Source organism: Schistocerca cancellata, chromosome 9 (genome assembly GCF_023864275.1).
Source record: "Schistocerca cancellata isolate TAMUIC-IGC-003103 chromosome 9, iqSchCanc2.1, whole genome shotgun sequence".
NCBI classification, from domain to species: Eukaryota; Metazoa; Arthropoda; class Insecta; order Orthoptera; family Acrididae; genus Schistocerca; species Schistocerca cancellata.
This window is the reverse complement of record NC_064634.1, coordinates 326,144,473-326,167,087: the sequence shown is the minus strand read 5'-3', so window position 1 is coordinate 326,167,087 and position 22,615 is coordinate 326,144,473. Positions and strand designations below refer to the sequence as shown.

The window sequence follows — 22,615 nt, the reverse complement described above, 5'->3', positions numbered from 1 at the left end:
CCCATCAGCAACAGATAGTGGTTTGTGCAGTTAGTGATACTCCCCATCCTCAGCTTCCTCCTCCTCTCCCTCCTTGTTTTCCAATAGCTCTTTCAGCCTAGCATTTTCCCCATCCATATAATATCTAAAATATAATATAATATGCTTAATTGCAATATGTTGTTGTTGGAGTCTTCAGTCCTGAGACTGGTTTGATGCAGCTCTCCATGCTACTCTATCCTGTGCAAGCTTCTTCATCTCCCAGTACCTACTGCAGCCTACATCCTTCTGAACCTGCTTAGTGTATTCATCTCTTGGTCTCCCTCTACGATTTTACCCTCCACGCTGCCCTCCAATACTAAATTGCTGATCCTTTGATGCCTCAGAAAATGTCCTACCAACTGATCCCGTCTTCTAATCAAGTTGTGCCACAAATTTCTCTTCTCCCCAGTTCTATTCAATACCTCCTCATTAGTTAAATTCTTCTGTAGCACCACATTTCGAAAGCTTCTGTTCTGTTCTCTTCTTTTCCAAACTGTTTATTGTCCATGTTTCACTTCCATACATGGCTACACTCCATACAAATATTTTCAGAAAAGACTTCCTGACACTTAAATCTGTACTCGATATTAACAAATTTCTCTTCTTCAGAAATGCTTTCCTTGCCATTGCCAGTCTACATTTTATATCCTCTCTACTTTGATCTTCATCAGTTATTTTGCCCCCCAAATAGCAAAACTCCTTTACTACTTTAAGTGTCTCATTTCCTAATCTAATTCCCTCAGCATCGCCCGACTTAATTTGACTACATTCCATTATCCTCGTTTTGCTTTTGTTGATATTCATCTTATACGCTCCTTTCAAGACAATGTCCATTCCGTTCAACTGCTCTTCCAAGTCCTTTGCTGTCTCTGACAGAATTGCAATGTCATCGCCGAGCCTCAAAGATTTTATTTCTTCTCCATGGGTTTTAATACCTACTCCAAAGTTTCTTTTGTTTCCTTTATTGCTTGCTCAATATGCAGATTGAATAACATCGGGGATAGACTACAACCCTGTCTCACTCCCTTCCCAACCACAGCTTCCCTTTCATGCCCCTCGACTCTTATAACTGCCATCTGCTTTCTGTGCAAATTGTAAATAGCCTTTCGCTCCCTGTATTTTACCCCTACCACCTTCAGAATTTGAAAGAGAGTATTCCAATCAACATTGTCAAAAGCTTTCTCTGAGTCTACAAATGCTAGAAACGTAGGTTTGCGTTTCCTAACCTTTGTTCTGCGATAAGTCATAGGGTCAGTATTGCCTCACATGTTCCAACATTTCTACGGAATCCAAACCGATCTTCCCCGAGGTTGGCTTCCATCAGCTTTTCCATTCGTCTGTAAAGAATTCACGTTAGTACTTTGCAGCTGTGACTTATTAAACTGATAGTTCGGTAATTTTCACATCTGTCAACACCTGCTTTCGTTGGAATTGGAATTACTATATTCTTCTTGAAGTCTGAGGGTATTTCGCCTGTCTCATACATCTTGCTCACCAGATGGTAGAGTTTTGTCAGAACTGGCTCTCTCAAGGCTGTCAGTAGTTCTAATGGAATGTTGTCTTCTCTGGGGGGCCTTGTTTCGACTCAGGTCTTTCAGTGCTCTGTTAAACTCTTCACTCAGTATCATATCTCCTATTTCATCTTCATCTACACCCTCTTCCATTTCCATTCAGCACACCATACACCAATTTTTAAATCGTGTAACGGCTTTTGCATTATGCCATGGGGGATTCTCTGTAGCTCAGCGTCTTGTGTTTTGTGAATTAACGTAACCCGACAGAAATTGGATCAACATGTCCCCCAGCAACATTTACCAGCAAGCAATTACAGTAATGTGTACTCTTACCTTTGTCCGCTTCTTTTATTTGCTGAACAACACTCACAGGGTAAGATTTCATTTTTAAGCCATGAAAGAGGCATTGACGTGACCTGCAAGATATTCCACATTGCTGTGATAATCGTCCTGTTGACTTGTAGGGACTACTTTCAATGTGTGCCATCACACTTGCCACAACTTCAGGTGTACGTACAATCGGTGCCTTATTTCTCTTTGAATTAACAACACTGCCTGTCGAACACCACTGTCTCACTAGATCCTGAATAATTGATTTTGCAGGAATATTACTTTCAGGAAACTTTTCATGAAAGGTGTCACAAACAACTTTAATGGTTTCAGACCGCACATACTCTTCAACAATGAATACACGTTCTTCAATGGAGTAAGGCATGACAATGATGTACACGGTTTATATCGACTACTTTCCGTATGAACTACTCAAACAATATTGCTGTTGGAAGGTGGCAAAGAAACCGTAAAGCTAGTAATGGTACTCACTCGCATGCGCATTCTGGTTCAGACCAGTTTTATGTGTGCTACTCTGTAGTTATTTGGTAGTGGATCTCTGGGTTTTTAGACTTCAATATGGGAATCAGTAATTTCATGTGATTCAAGATCAGGTAGTACGTTTATTTCAGCATAACAAGTTTTATTACAGCAAGTCAAGTCTTGATCAACTTGGACTGTGAATGCTTTTCTTGCATCACCCCAAGAACATTGGTTGGTCGTCGTCGTCCCCCCCCCCCCCCCTTTTTTTTTCCCCCCGCCTGCTTGCCGGGCGGCAGGGGTGGGGGGGGGGGGGAGATGTGAAAAAAGAATCTCCAAACTAAAATACTAGCTAACCATTCCTCTTCAAATAGCCATCTTTAAAAGTATTTAAGTGAATAAATGTTTTTTCCATTTCAGGTGTACATTTTTTCCTGGTGTGGAGCAGAAAACTTCAAGAATGTTTCAAGGAGTGCTGCAGAGTGTGCAGAACAGCATTGAACAGATTGCTCTGTCAGCACTGCTTTCTTTTCCTTAAATTTGATGTTTGGTGTACATATTACATAAAAATCGTATCAAATCAAGTTTTTCCAACCAACGAAAATGTCCTTGAGGAATTCAGCTGCAGCTAAGGATTGAAGTGTGTGGTGTTTCGTCATTTTGATTCGCTACATTGGGTCAACAGTCGTAGGTCCTTTTCACCCACAAATATTTATAGAATGTCTGACAGGATAAGCATTGAGTGACAGGAGTGAAAAATAAGCAGAAAAGACACATTGTTTAGAGAATACTCTTTTGAGTGAAACTGTGTGCATGTATGGATGGTGTGCATGTTGTACATTTGCTTCGAGTGTCTGAAATTATCGAAGTTCTGTAACAAAAGTATTTTCTAAATATAAGTGAGGAAATTTATGTATGCATGTCTGCATTTATAGATGTTGCATAATGCCAAATATGAAATATGTTGTCATTCTTAATTTTCTGCATGTATTTGAAATCAAGAAATCATTGTATTATATTTCTAGTTATACACTTTGGTATTTTTACATACATTTCTATGTATTCAAATAATTTACTAATGTATAGGAAAAATAAAGAATATATTTTTATTTATTTTTCATGCAATAAATTTTGTATTGTATTAGTGTTCTATAAATGTGAATGAATTGTTACAGATGTAAGGCATATATGCCTTGTTTTGTTGTGTAGATAAGTCAGAAGTTCTCAAAAGCATTACAGTATTGTGGATGTTGTAATTCATTGATGATGCATGAAACAAAATTAAATATTTTAAAACAAGTTGTCCTATTATTTCGTGGAATTTGGATGCAGTTACAGGGTACCAATAATTGTCAACAACAGATACTTCATAGTATCATCAGCTTTGCTCTTTACCACTTGCTGTCAATGAATACTATGTGAAGAGAGTGCATTTATAAATGAGTGTTAAATGTTCTTGAAACCCGTATCGTATTTCATATTTAATTACATTTTCTAAGTACATTCCAGTTGCAGGTTTTTAATTAATTTTCCAAGGTATACAAATTCCAATGATATGGTGTTTTTGTCCCAGTATTTGTTTACCAGTTGCAGTTGTAGTACTTTCATTTTCACATCTGAAAGTACGTTGTTACAGATGTGTTGCAATAATTAACATATTTGTAAGCAGATTTGACATACACAGTAAAAAATAAAATGAGTACTACAGACTCTTTAATTAATAGCAATGTAGATAACAGATTAGTTGAGATGAAAAGATGTTTCACACTGTTGCTGAGAAGTATTTTTTTAACATAGCTGTTTTGCTTTTATGCATCTTCAATTTTTAGCAGATTTATAGCAACTTCCATGTATTAATTTAATTATTTCTTTATTTGCAGAAGACCTGTACCTCAGTATGTATCTTAAATGTTACCAGTATACTGAACTTTGTAGTTTTGCACTTGAAAGCCTCTTACAACCATATATTATGTTGGTGAGGGGATAAGATCGTCTTGCAGCAACAGTCATTGATGTGTTGGAGACACAAAATTAGTATATGAAATATAGAGCAAATTTTTTTGGGTCTGTTTTATACATCTGGGATATGAATTTAAACACTTTTTTTTTCTAAGACCACTTGTAATAATAGAATTAAAAAGAGTTCACTTTTTGACACAAAGTATATCATCACATCCCAGCATACTATACTACAGTCGTGTCTTTTTACGTGTGAAGATGTGCTAATGAAACAAAGGCAAAATCATTGTTTCATTGACTTTATTTTAAAGATTTCTCCATTTATGAAAATAACTTCGAACAGTAGGTTTTTTTTTTCTTTTTTTCATACTTAACTGGGAAAAACATTTAAAACTGAGCATACAGGAGTAGCCAAATGTTATTACAAACTTGACTTTCATAAATTGTTTTGGAATAATTTAAAGTAGAATTTCTTTGCTCTATGTACATGTATTGTAAGAAATAATGTAACCGATACTGTTTCAAATACAAGTGCATATCAGGTCGTCCAAATGTTTTAAAACAAATTTAATCTTGACAGTTTTTGTATTATTGTAATGTGTCAATCGTGTGTTGATCTGGCTGTAAAGACAAACAAATCCACAGTGTGAAATATATATATATATATGTATATATAAATGTGCATATTATATTGTATTTTAATATTCATGTCCATTTTGCTTTCCTGCAGAGTAATGTGAGCTCGCTGTGAAATGTACCCGCTACCTTGGGAAGCATTCCAATTACTATCGATGTTAAAGATTGCATCGAATAGTAATATCAGCACTTACAGAATTAAACACATGTTTCTTTGTGGCTGGTTAAGGAATGCTTAACCTAAGTTCCTTTAAATGTAGGCTGCAACTGGTCTTCCTATATGTATATGTCGCAATAATAATCTGCAGAATTATGAGTCATCATCGTTTATCCACAAAAAATACAAAACATTTTCAAAGTCCAATTGTTCCATCAACATCAGCCACATGCATTCAACTGCCATTCCAACTTTCCTCCAAAACCCATCTTCTCCAAAGAACAAACAATTGACAAAACATTAACATCTTTGGAAATGGAAGATTAATGATGTAACCACTAAAATTAATATCAATAATTCTGTCACACTAGAAAATGCATAATAAGATTTGATTAACAATTGGCATAAATCTGAAAGTAGACATTATGATCTGCTCATAGTAATAGGAAGATGGTTCCATTTCAATACCCCCTGAAGAGCTTTTACTACTGTCAGTTAGTGGAAAACTCTTCTACAACCAGCAGGTGCAGAGCATGTGAAATTTGGAAAAGTAAGCAAAATTCCATCACCAGCGGTAGACGAACAAGAGTCAATAGGTTTCAGACCCTACATAAGAAACTTTCAAAATGCAGATTGAATTGTGTGCAGCACATTGTCAAACATATATCATAAAAACATTAAAATGGTGTTAAGCAGCTGTTAATGTAGAAATACAAAAAGTGTAAGCGCAAAATCATACATAAGTTTTAAATGGTGTGATGCACTAATCAAATTAATAAATGAAGTATATGAGAGTCATGTTGTGTGAAACACAATTAACAACATAAATTATGAAACTATATGAAATGGTGTTAAGCACCTGAACAAAAGAAACCAAAATGCAAAAGTTACATGAAACTAGTAAAGTGGCATGAAAAAGTTCATTCTAGAATTCTATAAAGAAACTGTCATAACACAATGCCATAAAGTTTTCCATACATTGGTGTGAGGCAATGAAAAATATTTCATCAGACAAGTTAAACAGTGAAAATGTATTAGAATTAATGTAACAGAAGTCAATAAGTATAAACGATATTGTAAATTACTTACAGAAGTTTTCTCTTCACGTAAATTCAATTTTGCCAGAGGCCAGATCTCTTGCAGAGAGGTGTCTGCTCTCAAATTTGGTCCTTTATATTAGCTGGTCTCAGATATATTACTGACTTTTCAGTTCCTGAAACTAGTTTTATCAGGTTCCATTCCATTTGAATATACTGCATGCACAATCATTTAAATCCGTGTTCTTTAACTTAAACATTACGTGTTACCTATTTATCATATATCATCTCTCACGGTATAATGAATTCCTTCCCCCCCCCCCCCCCCCCCTCCCCATAATGTCTTTAGCCCTGGCACGAAATCAGTCAGACTAGCCAAATCCAGGTATGCATACAAATATAGAAAATACACTAACCAAGATAAATGAAAATGGCACAAAATACAAATAAGAAAAATCATCATAGGCTAGTTCTGGCACAAAATACAAATAAGAAAAATCATCATAGGATAGTTCTGGCACAAAATACAAATAAGAAAAATCATCATAGGATAGTTCTCATTCTGACATGTCCTCCTCAGTAATTATGGAGAAGTCAAATCCAGGTACGGTATCAAATAGCTAAGTCAAGATAATCACAACACCCCGAATTTAAATAGCTTGCTCTACTCATCTCTACCAAATTTTTGTGTAAACAGTACGGACAGTGTAAATGTGGGTTTATTATAAATACACACACAAATGAACCAATTCTTACAAGTAAAGAAAAACTCAAGTGATATCAACCAATGTCGCTTCAATCTCCCTTATCTGCTGCTGTCCCCCTGGATCGAGTAGCAATAATATTCACAAAACCAAGGCATAAGTAAGATCATCCCTTCATAATATCATTAAATAATTGTAGTATATGCCAAAATATACATGGAACATGTAACAATCAACAATTCATCTTCACTATAAAGCGATGTGTTCAGGCAAGCATAGAATCATGAAGATGTTGAAAAGCATCGCCCAAGTCAAAATTCCTGATAGGTTTGTCAAATATCATAAGCTGATGTATAAATGTGAAACACTTTCTCCATCAATCTACATTCTCCAATTCTCAATCTAATTTGTCTCAGTACTGAAAAGAAGTTTTCAAATGCATCACTCACAGATTTTCAAAAGACAAAATTCACCACTTTCAGATATATGCAAACAACAAAAAAATCAAATGTGTCAATCTGTATGAGTGATGTGGTACTGAGGTGTAACTTTATGATGCATATGGTTTAAGCTGCACTATGTTTCTCAATTCAAACACTTTCCCGGATCTAGGATAGATGAGTCTGTACGCATTGGGATGTGGCATTTCACTAATTTCAAAAGGACCTATATAAATATCAAAAAAACTTTATCTCCTTATTTATAGCTTTTGATTTCTCATAACTTTTTGTTAACATCAGGTCACCAACTTTGTACTGAATCACCTTAACATTTTTGTCATGCTTTAACTACTTGCTGTGATACATCTCCATATTTCTCCTCACAATGTCGTCTCTCTCAGCAGGAGACAACTCAGAACACTTGGGAAACTTAACTAGTTTATACAATAAATTAGTTGGTTTTTTATTGTAATGTATCTCATAAGGAGGAAATCCAGTTGTTGTGTGTTGCAGATGGTTCAGAATATCCTCAAATTGTGTTACATATGAGTACCGATTTGAATGATCTTTGGAACAGTAAGTCCTACAAAGCCGACCAATCTCACGCATGTATCTTTCAGTAGGATTGCAAGGTGGTGAGTAAATAGAAATGCAAATATATTTGATGTTGTGATCTGTCATAAACTGTTTCCATACATGTGAGATGAACTGGCTTCCATTGTCAGACAATACAGCTTTAGGTTTGCCAGCATTGGTGAAATAATCATTTTCAAAACATTGTATAATTTTCATATTGGTAGCCTTTTTCAATGGATACAACTTAACTAATTTACTAAACAAATCAATCCTGACAAAGATGTAACTGTATCCTTCATTGGAACGAGGTAATTGTCCAAAGAAGTGAACCCTAACAGATTTACCTTTGGGTATAATGCTATTTAAAACACCATTATGGCACTGGTTTGTTACCTTTACTCTCTGGCATCTATCACAAGAAGCTAGCAAACACTTTACTCTCCTGGCTATATTATTGAAATAAACATTTTCTTGTGGCTTTTGAGTGCATTTCATACTACCACAGTGGCCAAAACTCTCATGTATAAACTTAATTAGTAATTCTGTGTGTTGTTTGGGCCAACATAGCTTCCAGTTGTCAGAGTCTGGTCTGTGTCTCCTGAACAAAATACCCATGTGCACCTGGTAATACTGTCCAACTTTATCCTCACCTTTCTTACCGAGTAAGCTTTTCACTAATTTCAAGTCCTCATCTTGGTTTTGGTGTCTCTGTAATTGTTCACAAAATTTTCTAATTTCTCTCTCACACTTTACTCCCTTAATAAACATAATTCTAAAGTTATTGTCCTCCTGAATCTCAACATTCTCCTGATCATTACCAACTGGCAACCTAGATAAGGCATCAGCAACACAATTTTGCTCACGTTTGATATGGGCAATAGTGTAATGAAATTGCTGAACAAATAATGCCCAGTGAGTGATCTGGTTATGGTACAGCTTACATTCCTGTAAATAGCTCAGAGCTCTGTGATCAGAGAATACGACTACTTTCTGTCCAGTGAGATAGTTCCTAAATTTCTTGAAACCTTACACAATTGCAAGCAACTCTTTCTCAATGACTGTGTAATTCCTCTCGTGCTTAAGTAAACTTCTGCTTGCAAGACTTACTGCACATGGTTCCATCTGACCATCAATCTTCTTCTGCTCAAAAATATAGGCACCAAGTCTATAATCACAACTATTTGTCATAAGGCAAAATGGTAAGGAAAGATCAGGCCTACATAGAATCTGACTATTGCAAAGCTGTGTTTTGATTTCATCAAAAACTGTTTGACATTCTGTAGACCATTCCCATAATGTTTTCTTTTCCACTAAATGAAGTAAACATGGTTCATTCAAGACTTGTGATCTTATGTATTTACAGTAGAAGTTACATAATCCATAGAAGGATCTTAATTCCTTTTTATTTCTAGGTCTGGGAAAAACGGCAATAGCTTTAATTTTATCTGCATTGGACAGAATTCCTTTCTCACTGATGATGTGACCCAAGAAGTTCAAAGATTTAACCCCAAATCTACATTTAGCCAATTTGAGGGTCATACCTCCTTTTATGACTTTCATTGCTATCTCCTTAATTGTCTTGATATGCTTGTTCAATGAATTACTCGTAACGAGGATGTCATCAACATAAATAACCAGCTTCGATAGTATATCACTACCTAACACTAAATTAATGGCTCTTATAAATTCTGCAACTGACACATTGAGACCAAAAGGAACTACACAGTACTGGTAACTTTTTCCAGAGAATAAAAAGGCGGTGTATTTTCTGGAACTAGGATCGAGAGTGATCTGATGGAAGCCTGATGTCAGATCCAAACAAGTAAAATACCTGGCACCATGGAATTTATTTAATAATTCTTCCATTGACTCTGGGTGATCTGTCTTCTTTTCCAAATATTTGTTTAGATGTCTGGAGTCAGGTACAAGCCTGACTCCACTGTCTTTTTTGGATACGATAACTAGAGGATTGTTGCACTGGCTTATGCTTCTTTCAATAGCTCCCCACTCTTGTAACTTTTAAGAGTTCCCTCTCCACAATTTGTTTCTTACATATAGCTACTGAGTATGGTCTTGTGAAGAACGGCTGATGCTGCTTCAGCCTAAGCTTACAAGAATAATTCTTAACTACCTGGCTTTTCACTGAAAATATCTTCAAACTCTCTCAATACACTTTCAAGTTCAGATTTTTCATATTCAGTAAGCCTATCAGCCTCATTGACCTTATCACTAACCAAATGATCAAAATATTTAACAGTAACATCAACACCTGTAAGATCATCATCTAAAACTCCTTTCTTTACTTCTATCTCATAGCCACACACTTTGTTAGTTGTAGTATCACCAGTTCTTAGATGTAGCTTAGCATGACCAGAAATTTGAACTTCACTCTCACAACGGTCAATTCCGTACCAGACCTTTGAATTAACCCAGTCAAAATATATATTATTCTTTAGGATCCAATCCATTCCCAGGAGTATCTCCTCGTTGAGATCACTGACAATCAGGAAACCTTGCTCAAACACAGTCTTTCCTATATGGAGGGTAATTAATGCTTGGTTTATTAATTACTTTGCTGTACTTACCAGTTGCACCTTAATGTTAACTCCGGAGATAGGAAATTCAGTGTAGTCAGGATTATTCTGTACTCTGTCTCTAAATTTCTCAGATATGATTGAAATTGCACTGCTGGTGTCAGTTAGACATAAACCTGTCCAGTTACCAACCGATATCTCTATGTATGGGCTACCCACAAAATTCTGCTGTTCTCTAACATTATCTTCTCTCAATAAACCACTCTCAACCTCCTTAAAGTCTAAGTCACATAACTGGTTCACACCATTGTTGGACGTTTGTATAGGATGAATGGGTATATCTGTGTTAAGAACATCTTCGCTTTATTGATTTGATTCATAATTAAAGAGAGGATTGGTGTGAACATTTAACTGACTGTTCACATCAAGTTGAGGATCATTCATATTATCTGTTGCAACCTCCCTAAAGTTTCTGAAGTGTTCCTTAATTCTACTGTCAATTTCAGTATGTTGACTACTTATGTCCTGGTTTGCTACAGTGTCACTTACATCAATGGGGATTAGTTGACTTTCCTGCATTGAATGACTGGTACATTTATTATTGAATATTTCTAAGTATACCATTCTGTCCAGCTCACTCAAATCTGTTGTTTCAATCACTGCATTTTCAACAGAATCATTTGTGTTGTCACCCCTTTCTTGAGTGTCACCCACTTCCAACAAAATAGTCAGGACATGCCCTCCTACCTTCATGACCATAAGTTTCAGAATTTGTATGTTTAGAACATACAAGATTAGCAATCCCGTAGAAATCAGTCTTTGCCATCACTACTGGCAGAACAATCAGAAAATAAATTTGTTAAGACACCCTCCTCCAATTCATATTCAGGTACAATACTTTTCTTTCCACCATACGTTTCCTTTAGGTGCATGTTCCAAAACTTACTTTCAACAACAGTTAAATTTACTGGGTACTCATACCTACAATTATCTGATACCTCTGCATGTGTATTCAGAGTTGCCTGGTCATAAAATGTACTAGTTTCCTCTACTTGACAGGCCTCAAGTGAAGGAATTATTGGTTTTCCTGGTTGTGGGAGTTGTGGTTATTGTTCCTATTACCATTCCAATTATTGTGGTGGTTCCTTCTGTGTCTGTTGTGAAAGTTCTGCTGGTTATGATTAGCAGAACCACCATTCTGGTTATCATTTGTGTCATGTGAATTTTTGTATCTGTCTTCCTCATCTCAAGCTTTTTCTAATTTATCAACATGCCTTAAGAAATTGTCAATTGAGTCATCGGGACCGCATACTAGACCCCATTGAGCTCTTCCGGGCAAACGTCTCCTTAAAACATCTATAAGTATTAAATCATCTAGTGGTTTGTTGAGATGAGCAAGCTTATGCAGCTGTCTTTCACTGAATTCCCTCATTGATACATTACCAGGCCTATAATGGCTATCATTTAAAAATGCTCTTTTAATTCTGGCCTGTTTGTTCACCGACCAGAATTTGTTTAAGAATAACTACTCAGACTCTTTAAATGTAATTTCAGCTTTAATATGCTGATTGGCCCAAGACAAGGCTTCACCATCAAGAAACCGTTTTGCTAATTTTATCTTAGCCGAGTCAGACATGCCAGCAGGAAAGCTATCCTTACATTGACAAATAAGATCAATTGGGTGCATCTTAAAATCCCCGGGAAAATGCTTAAGCAATAAGTTTCAGGATGGTACAAAGCTACTGTTAACTTGGTGCACCATAGCCGATTCTCCATTGTTCAGACAGATTCAAAAGTTTGAATACTGTCTGAAACAACATTTATTTTGTAGTTAACATTTGAAAAATGTTGCTGCATTTGATTATCATTCTGTTTTAGTTTCTCCTCAATAAGGGCGCTTTCTTGCTCAGTGTATTGATTTATGACCTTAAACTCTACTTTGCGTCTATCGAGTTCTTTGCAAATGGTATCCTCAGTATTCTTAACACGGGATTCTACATTTTCCTGCTTGTCATTAACTATTTGAAAATCTAAGGCAGTATATTCGCTTAGCTGATCAATTTCTAAGAGTGCCTGCTACACGTTCATTAGTGTCTGTAATATCTTGCTTAATTGTTCTAACAGACTCATTCAGGTTATCAATGGTATGATTTAAACCTTCAAATTTGCTATCAATGTCCTCTTTCAGGTCTTTAATGTCCTTTTGTAAACCATGTTGCAGGTCCTTGTTATTCTGTTTTAACAGTTCTGCTAAGTTTACTAGTAAACCAGATGCTTGCTCACTTGGTCCAAATCCCAAAAGATGGCAGGTTTTCTTACGATTGTTGCTGGTTTGGTGTCGACATGTGGATTTGTTGTGGTGGAGTAGATGTTTCAGCTGTAACGTCTATACTCTCGGATCTAGACATGGTGATTGCTATAGCAAGACACAGTATACAGAACAGCAAATCCTAACCTCAGACTTCGTCACACGCATTTCACACATTATTCTGCCTACAATATAGACACTCACAAACACTACAAAAGGAATTGAAGAGCAAGTTACTGCAAATTATTGTACTCATCTTTTGTGTGGCAGTCCAGCGATGATTTGGTCACCCTTCACATATTGTGTTCTTTTATCCGCAAATCCTTGCTCGAATTTTGTTCATGGCAACACTCACTATTAACTGCACACAGGCGCACATATTATAGACCAGCTTTGTGCAATCCTAGCTCCTCCACCATATTGAAATGTTCCCGCTACCTTGGGAAGCATTCCAATTACTATCGATGTTAAAGATTGCATCGAATAGTAATATCGGCACTTACAGAATTAAGCACATGTTGCTGGTTAAGGAATGCTTAACCTAAATTCTTGTGAATGTGGGTTGCTGCAACTGGTCTTCCTATATATGTATGATGCAATAATATTCTGCAGAATTTTTAGTTATCGTCATTTATTCGTGAAAAATACAAAACATTTTCAAAGTCCAATCATTCCATCAACACCAGCCACGTGCATTCAACTGCCATTCCAACTTCACTCCAACCCATCTCCTCCAAAGAACAAACAATTGACAAAACCATAGAATGAAGGCTTTCATGGCAGGTGTTGTCATCACTTAACACTTCCGGTCTGAGAAGCCGTGGTCCATACATAAGATTCTACTGTGACGTTTGGCCTTCAACTGCGGAAGGCATCCTCCGAGGACAATCGGCGAACTGCGACGAGAGCACCGTATATATAAGACATCCAGAGGGCGCCGCTGTCAATCACGTGACGTCGGCTGTGCTATGATCTCTGATATTGCCAACTCTCTCAATTGAAATTAATCGATTGCCACGCTGTTGCTGCAATGTTGACATCCATATCTTATCCAGCTTAATACCTTCATCTATTCTATTAAAATTATTGCAGTGTTTGGCAATCTCAATGGCCTCTCTGTACATTCACGCATAATAATGTGACGTCTTTGCTATGACGGTCGTCTCACTAAACTTTATTTCATGATCACCTTCCTGAAACACATGTTCCATTACAGCCGATTTATCAGTATGTCCGAGGTGGCAGTTCCTTTTATGTTCACCCAGACGGGTGTTGACACTTCTTCTTGTTGTGTCTATATAGACCTTTCCACAACTGCACAGAATTTTATAGATGCCTGGTGTAGCTAGAGGATGTCGTTTATCTTTTGCGGATCTTAAACATTCTTTTATTTTCGTGGTGGGTCTGAAGACAGTTTCCACATCGTACTTGCTTAAAATTTTTCCAATTCGTTCAGTGACCTTACTGATGAATGGTAAGAACACATTCCCCCTTGGGTTGGTGTCGATCCTCATCCGTCCTGGTTCTCATTCTAGGGTGTAGTGCACAATCTACCTCTGTTGGAACACCCATTCTTCTTGAAGGTCGCTCTAAGGAGTTCAATCTTATCATCTAAGTGAACTCGTTCACATATTTTGTGCGCCCTGTCTATTAATGTTTTAATCGCCCCTCTTTTATGTCTTGGGTGGTGGTTGGAATCTTTCTGCAGATAACGATCAGTGTGTGTGTCTTTTCTGAAAACCTTATGACCCAATGATCCGTCCTCTCGTTTGATTACGGTCACATCTAAGAAGTTCAGGTGACCATCGATTTACTTTTCCATAGTGAATTGAATTCTTGGATTAATACCATGCAGATGTAACAGGGAGGCATCCAGTTCCTCTTCCCCATGGGTCCATATAACAAATGTATCGTCTACATAACGATACCATCTGGCTGGTCTTTTTCTAGCCATTTACAGTGCCCGTTGTTCAAAGTTCTCTATGAACAAGTTAGCCACAGCCGGACTAAGGGGATTTCCCATAGCCGCCTTGTCAATCTGTTCATAAAAAACATTATTATATTGAAAATAAGTTGTTGTAAGGCAATGTCTGAATAATGCCAAAATATCAGTAGGAACAATGTCCACTATACATGTGATCGCTTCATTCACTGGAGGTCGCAGGTTCGAATCCTGCCTCAGGCATGGATGTTTGTGATGTCCTTAGGTTAGTTAGGTTTAACTAGTTCTAAGTTCTAGGGGACTAATGACCTCAGCAGTTGAGTTCCATAGTGCTCAGAGTCATTTGAACCATTTTTTCATTCACTGGAATCATGGTAAACGACGACACCACATCAAAACTGACCAGGCGATTATGAGGGCCCACACTAATATCCTTAATAATATCGATGAAGTGATATGAATTTTTAAAATGATTGTCAGCTCCACCAACCTGAGGTTTAAGCAGTGAGGCAAGGTGTCCGGCTAATTCAAGGGTGGTTGTTGTTGTTGTTGTTGTTGTGGTGGTGGTGGTGGTGGTGGTGGTGGTCTTCAGTCCTGAGACTGGTTTGATGCAGCTCTCCATGCTACTCTATCCTGTGCAAGCTTCTTCATCTCCCAGTACCTACTGCAGCCTACATCCTTCTCAATCTGCTTAATGTATTCATCTCTTGGTCTCCCTCTACGATTTTTATCCTCCACGCTGCCCTCCAATATTAAATTGGTGATCCCTCGATGTCTCAGAACATGTCCTACCAACCAATCCCTTCTTCTCGTCAAGTTATGCCACAAGCTCCTCTTCTCCCCAATTCTATTCAATACCTCCTCATCAGTTATGTAATCTACCTATCTAATCTTCAGCATTCTTCTGTAGCACCACATTTCGAAAGCGTCCATTCCCTTCTTGTCTAAACTATTTATCGTCCACGTTTCACATCCATACACGGCTACACTCTTTACAAATATTTTCAGAAACGACTTCCTGACATTTAAATCTATACTCGATGTTAACAAATTTCTCTTCTTCAGAAACGCTTTCCTTGCCATTGCCAGTCTACATTTTATATCCTCTCTACTTCGACCATCATCAGTTATTTTGCTCCCCAAATAGCAAAACTCCTTTACTACTTTAAGTGTCTCACTTCCTAATCTCATTGCCTCAGCATCACCAGACTTAATTCGACTACATTCCATTATCCTCGTTTTGCTTTTGTTGATGTTCATCCTATACCCTCTTTTCAAGGCACTGTCCATTCCGTTCAACTGCTCTACCAGGTCCTTTGCTGTCTCTGACAGAATTACAGTGTCATCAGTGAACCTCAAAGTTTTTATTTCTTCTCCATGGATTTTAATACCTACTCCGAACTTTTCCTTTGTTTCCTTTACTGCTTGCTCAATATACAGATTGAATAACATCGGGATAGGCGACAACCCTGTCTCACTCCCTTCCCAACCACTGCTTCCCTTTCATGCCCCTCGACTCTTATAACTGCCATCTGCTTTCTGTACAAATTGTAAATATCCTTTCGCTCCCTGTATTTTACCCCTGCCATATTCAGAATTTGAAAGAGAGTATTCCAGTCAACATTGTCAAAAGCTTTCTCTAAGTCTACAAATGCTAGAAACGTAGGTTTGCCTTTCCTTAACCTTTCTTCTACGATACGTCATAGGGTCAGTATTGCCTCACGTGTTCCAACATTTCTACGGAATCCAAACTGATCTTCCCCGAGGCAGCTTCCATCAGTTTTTCCATTCGTCTGTAAAGAATTCGCGTTAGTACTTTGCAGCTGTGACTTATTAAACTGATAGTTCGGCAATTTTCACATCTGTCAACACCTGCTTTTTTTGGGATTGGAATTATTACATTCTTCTTTAAGTCTGAGGGTATTTTGACTGTCTCATACATCTTCTCACCAGATGGTAGAGTTTTGTCAGGACTGGCTCTGCCAAGGCTGTCAGTAGTTCTAATGGAATGTTGTGTACTCCGGGTGCCTTGTTTCGACTCAGGTCTTCCAGTGCTCTGTCAAACTCTTCACACAGTATCATATCTCCCATTTCATCTTCATCTACCTCCTCTTCCATTTCCATAATATTGTCCTCAAGTACATCGCCCATGTATAGACCCTCTATATACTCCTTCCACCTTTCTGCTTTCCCTTCTTTGCTTAGAACTGGGTGTCCATCTGAGCTCTTGATATTCATACAAGTGGCTCTCTTTTCTCCAAAGGTCTCTTTAATTTTCCTATAGGCAGTATGTATCTTACCCCTAGAGAGATAAGCCTCTACATCCTTACATTTGTTCTCTAGCCATCCCTGCCTAGCCATTTTGCACTTCCTGTCAATCTCATTTTTGAGACGTTTGTATTCCTTTTGCCTGCTTCACTTACTGCATTTTTGTATTTTCTCCTTTCATCAATTAAATTCAATATTTCTTCTGTTACCCAAGGGTTTCTACTAGCCCTCGTCTTTTTACCTACTTTATCCTCTGCTACCTTCACTATTTTATCCCTCAAAGCCATCCATTCTTCTTCTACTGTATTTCCTTCCCCCATTCCTGTCAATTGTTCCCTTATGCTCTCCCTGAAACTCTGTACAACCTCTGGTTCTTTCAGTTTATCCAGATCCCATCTCCTTAAATTCCCACCTTATTGCAGTTTCTTCAGTTTTAATCTACAGTTCATAACCAATAGATTGTGGTCAGAGTCCACATCTGCCCCTGGAAATGTCTTACAATTTAAAATCTGGTTCCTAAATCTATGTCTTACCATTATATAATCAATCTGATACCTTCTAGTATCTCCAGGTGTCTTCCACGTATACAGCCTTCTTTTATGATTCTTGAACCAAGTGTTAGCTATGATTAAGTTATGCTGTGCACAAAATTCTACCAGGCAGCTTCCTCTTTCATTTCTTACCCCCAATGTTTCCTTCTCTCCCTTTTCCTACTCTCGAATTCCAGTAACCCATGACTATTAAATTTTCGTCTCCCTTCACTACCTGAATAATTTCTTTCATCTCATCATACATTTCATCAATTTCTTCGTCATCTGCAGAGCTAGTTGGCATATAAACTTGTACTACTGTAGTAGGCGTAGGCTTTGTGTCTGTCTTGGCCACAATAATGCATTTACTATGCTGTTGGTAGTAGCTTACCCGCATTCCTATTTTTTTATTCATTATTAAACCTAATCCTACATTACCCCTATTTGATTTTGTATTTATAACCCTGTATTCACCTGACCATAAGTCTTGTTCCTCCTACCACCAAACTTCACAATTCCCACTATATCTAACTTCAACCTATCCATTTCCCTTTTTAAATTTTCTAACCTACCTGCCCGATTAAGGGATCTGACATTCCACGTTCCGATCCGTAGAATGCCAGTTTTCTTTCTTCTGATACCGATGTCCTCCTGAGTAGTCCCTGCCCAGAGATCCAAATGTGGGACTATTTTACCTCCGGAATATTTTACCCAAGAGGACGCCATCATCATTTAATCATACAGTAAAGCTGCATGCCCTTCGGAAAAATTACGGCTGTAGTTTCTCCTTGCTTTCAGCCGTTCGCAGTACCAGAACAGCAAGGCAATTTTGGTTAGTGTTACAAGGCCAGATCAGTCAATCATCCAGACTGTTGCCCGTGCAACTACTGAAAAGGCTGCTGCCCTTCTTCAGGAACCGCACGTTTGTCCGGCCTCCCAACAGATACCCCTCCATTGTGGTTGCACGTACGGTACGGCTATTTGTATCTTTGAGGCATGCAAGCCTCCCCACCAACAGCAAGGTCCATGGTTCATAGGGGAGGGATATAGAAAATAATTGTATGGCATTGGTAGCCGGGAGACCCCTCGCGGGGTGGTTCGGCTGCCGCTCCACAAGTTCTTTAACGCCACTACAGCAACTTGCAATTGAATGAGGATGACATGATGATGAAAGACACACAACACCCAGTCATCTCGAGGCAGAGAAAATCCCTGACCCAGCCGGGAATCGAACCCGGGACCCGTGCGCGGGAAGTGAGAACGCTACCGCAAGACCACGAGCTGCAGAGAGGCTGGGTGGGAGACCCTATTGTGCTGACTATAGGTCTCAAAGATACCAGCGGTTTATGTACCTTGTGTGACCCATAGAGTCTGGGCGGGTAAGCTTCTGATTTAAAGAGTTGCTTCTTGTCTACTGAAGAGGGGGAAGGTGCTTTCACCAATAGATTGATCATTTTTAAAATCCTCGATGTCGGATCCTTCTGAAGTTGTTTGTAATTGTTGGGATCCAAAATGTCCATGATTTTTTCATGATAATCTTTACTCTTCATTACGACAGTAGCATTGCCTTTATCTGCAGAAAGCACAATGATGATTTCATCTGCGTTGATGTCCCTCAGTGCCTTCCTTTGTGCCTGTGATAGATTACTTTTAGGTGGCTTACATGTGCGCAAGATTCAAGCTGTTTCCATGCTTATAACATCAGCGGACAACTGACAGACACCTGCCTCAACATCAGCCACAATATCTTCCGTGGGAACCATTCGAGGCGTCACTGCAAAATTTCCACCCTTAGCAAGTACTGAAACTTCACTGTTCCTGGTGATATTTTGGCATTATTCAGACATTGCCTTACAACAACTTATTTTCAATATAATAATGATTTTTTATGAACGGATTGACGGGGTGGCTATGGGAAGTCCTCTTACTCCAGCTGTGGCTAACTTGTTCATGGAGAACTATGAACAACGGGCAATTCAAACAGCTAGAAAAAGACCAGCCAGATGGTATCATTTTGTAGACGGTACTTTTGTTATATGGACCCATGGGGAACAGGAACTGGATGCCTTCCTGTTACATCTGAATAGTATTAATCCAAGAATTCAATTCACTATGGAAACGGAAATCGATGGTCGCCTGAACTTCTTAGATGTGACCGTAATCAAACGAGAGGACGAACCGTTGGGTCATAAGGTTTTCAGAAAAGACACACACACTGATTGTTATCTGCAGAAAGATTCCAACCACCACCCAAGACATAAAAGAGGGGTGATTAAAACTTTAATAGACAGGGCACACAAAATATGTGAACGAGTTCACTTAGATGATGAGAGTGAACACCTTAGAGCGACCTTCAAGAAGAATGGGTGTTCCGACAGAGAGATAGATCGTGCACTACGCTCTAGAATGACAACCAGGACGGACGAGGATTGACACCAACCCAAGGGGAAAGTGTTCTTACCATTCATCAGTAAGGTCACTGACCGAATTGGAAAAATTTTAAGCAAGTACGATGTGGAAACTGTCTTCAGACCCGCCACGAAAATAAAAGAATGTTTAAGATCCTCTAGCTACACCAGGCGTCTATAAAATTCCGTGCAGTTGTGGAAAGGTCTATATAGGCACAACAAAAATAAGCTTCAACACTCGTCTGGGTGAACATAAAAGGAACTGCCGCCTCGGACGTATTGATAAATCAGCTGTAGCAGAACATGTGTTTCAGGAAGATGATCATGAAATAAAGTTTAGTGAGACGGCCATCATAGCAAAGACATCGCATTATTATGCGCGAATATACCGAGAGGCCATTGAGATTGCCAAATGCTGCAATAATTTTAATAGAAAAGATGAAGGCATTAAGCTGGATAAGATATGGATGTCAATATTGCAGCAACAGCATGACAATTGATTAATTTCAATTGAGAGAGTTGGCAATATCAGAGATCATAGCACAGCCGATGTCACATGATTGACAGCGGCGCCCTCTGGATGTCTTATACGGTGCTCACTCGCGCTCTTGTCGCAGTTCGCCGATTGTCCTTGGAGGATGCCTTCTGCAGTCGGAAGGCGAAACGTCACAGGAGAGTCTTATGTATGGACCATGGTATCTCAGCCCAGAAGTGTTAGTGATACTTGACAAAACATTAACATCTTTGGAAATGGAAGATTAATGATGTAACCACTAGAATTAATATTGATAATTCTGTCACACTAGTAAATGCATAACAATTGATTAACAATAGGCATAAATCTGAAAGTAGACATAAAAATCTGCATATGGTAAAATGTGTAATTAAGATCTGCACATAATTTGCATAAAAATGAAAGTAGACACTAAGATCTGCACATAGTAATGGGAAGGTGGTTCCATTTCAACTGCTGTAAAACACTTAACCATCTCCATAAATACGGTGCTCCCATGACAATTCCCATAATTGTTTAGTTTCAATTTTGCAGCAGCATTTATAGTCCGCACTGACTGGTAGGCACGAAGACTGCACGGCACACGTTGGGAGAGTAGTAGTGGTGGTGGGGGATTACGGGCAGGCTTTGTATGGAAATGCTGAGTGCTAGAGGGGAAAATGCTGTTCAAAACTGAAGCATATGGTTCAAATGGCTCGGAGCACTATGGGACTTAACATCTGAGGTCATCAGTCCCCTAGAACTTGTTGTTGTTGTGGTCTTCAGTCCTGAGACTGGTTTGATGCAGCTCTCCATGCTACTCTATCCTGTGCAAGCTTCTTCATCTCCCAGTATCTACTGCAACCTACATCCTTCTGAATCTGCTTAGTGTATTCATCTCTTGGTCTCCCTCTACGATTTTTACCCTCCACACTGCCCTCCAATGCTAAATTTGTGATCCCTTGATGCCTCAAAACGTGTCCTACCAACCGATCCCTTCTTCTAGTCAAGTTGTGCCACAAACTTCTCTTCTCCCCAATCCTATTCAATACCTCCTCATTAGTTAAGTGATCTACCCACGTTATCTTCAGCATTCTTCTGTAGCACCACATTTCGAAAGCTTCTATTCTCTTCTTGTCCAAACTAGTTATCGTCCATGTTTCACTTCCATACATGGCTACACTCCATACAAATACTTTCAGAAACGACTTCCTGACACTTAAATCTATACTCGATGTTAACAAATTCCTCTTCTTGAGAAACGCTTTCCTTGCCATTGCCAGTCTACATTTTATATCCTCTCTACTTCGACCATCATCGGTTATTTTACTCCCCAAATAGCAAAACTCCTTTACTACTTTAAGTGTCTCATTTCCTAATCTAATTCCCTCAGCATCACCTGACTTAATTTGACTACATTCCATTATCCTCGTTTTGCTTTTGTTGATGTTCATCTTATATCCTCCTTTCAAGACACTGTCCATTCCATTCAACTGCTCTTCCAAGTCCTTTGCTGTCTCTGACAGAATTACAATGTCATCGGCGAACCTCAAAGTTTTTACTTCTTCTCCATGAATTTTAATACCTACTCCGAATTTTTCTTTTGTTTCCTTTACTGCTTGCTCAATATACAGATTGAATAACATCGGGGAGAGGCTACAACCCTGTCTTACTCCTTTCCCAACCACTGCTTCCCTTTCATGTCCTCGACTCTTATAACTGCCATCTGGTTTCTGTACAAACTGTAAATAGCCTTTCGCTCCCTGTATTTTATCCCTGCCACCTTCAGAATTTGAAAGAGAGTATTCCAGTTAACATTGTCAAAAGCTTTCTCTAAGTCTACAAATGCTAGAAACGTAGGTTTGCCTTTTCTTAATCTTTCTTCTAAGATAAGTCGTAAGGTCAGTATTGCCTCACGTGTTCCAACATTTCTACGGAATCCAAACTGATCTTCCCCGAGGTCGGCTTCTACCAGTTTTTCCATTCGTCTGTAAAGAATTCGCGTTAGTATTTTGCAGCTGTGACTTATTAAACTGATAGTTCGGTAATTTTCACATCTGTCAACACCTGCTTTCTTTGGGATTGGAATTATTATATTCTTCTTGAAGTCTGAGGGTATTTCGCCTGTCTCATACATCGTGCTCACCAGATGGTAGAGTTTTGTCATGACTGGCTCTCCCGAGGCCATCAGTAGTTCAAATGGAATGTTGTCTACCCCCGGGGCCTTGTTTCGACTCAGGTCTTTCAGTGCTCTGTCAAACTCTTCACGCAGTATCTT

At 38.5% G+C, this 22,615-nt stretch overlaps 1 protein-coding gene across 1 annotated transcript in view; it reads left to right on the top strand.

Annotated features, from left to right (window-relative positions):
* LOC126100218 (ras-related protein Rab-35) overlaps positions 1-4,454 on the top strand; it is a 55,254-nt gene extending 50,800 nt beyond the window's left edge. The window contains exon 6 of the mRNA XM_049910780.1: positions 2,766-4,454. The gene's annotated coding sequence lies outside the window, so the exon portion shown is untranslated. The remainder of the gene's footprint in view (positions 1-2,765) is intronic.
* The last annotated feature ends 18,161 nt before the right edge of the window (positions 4,455-22,615 follow it).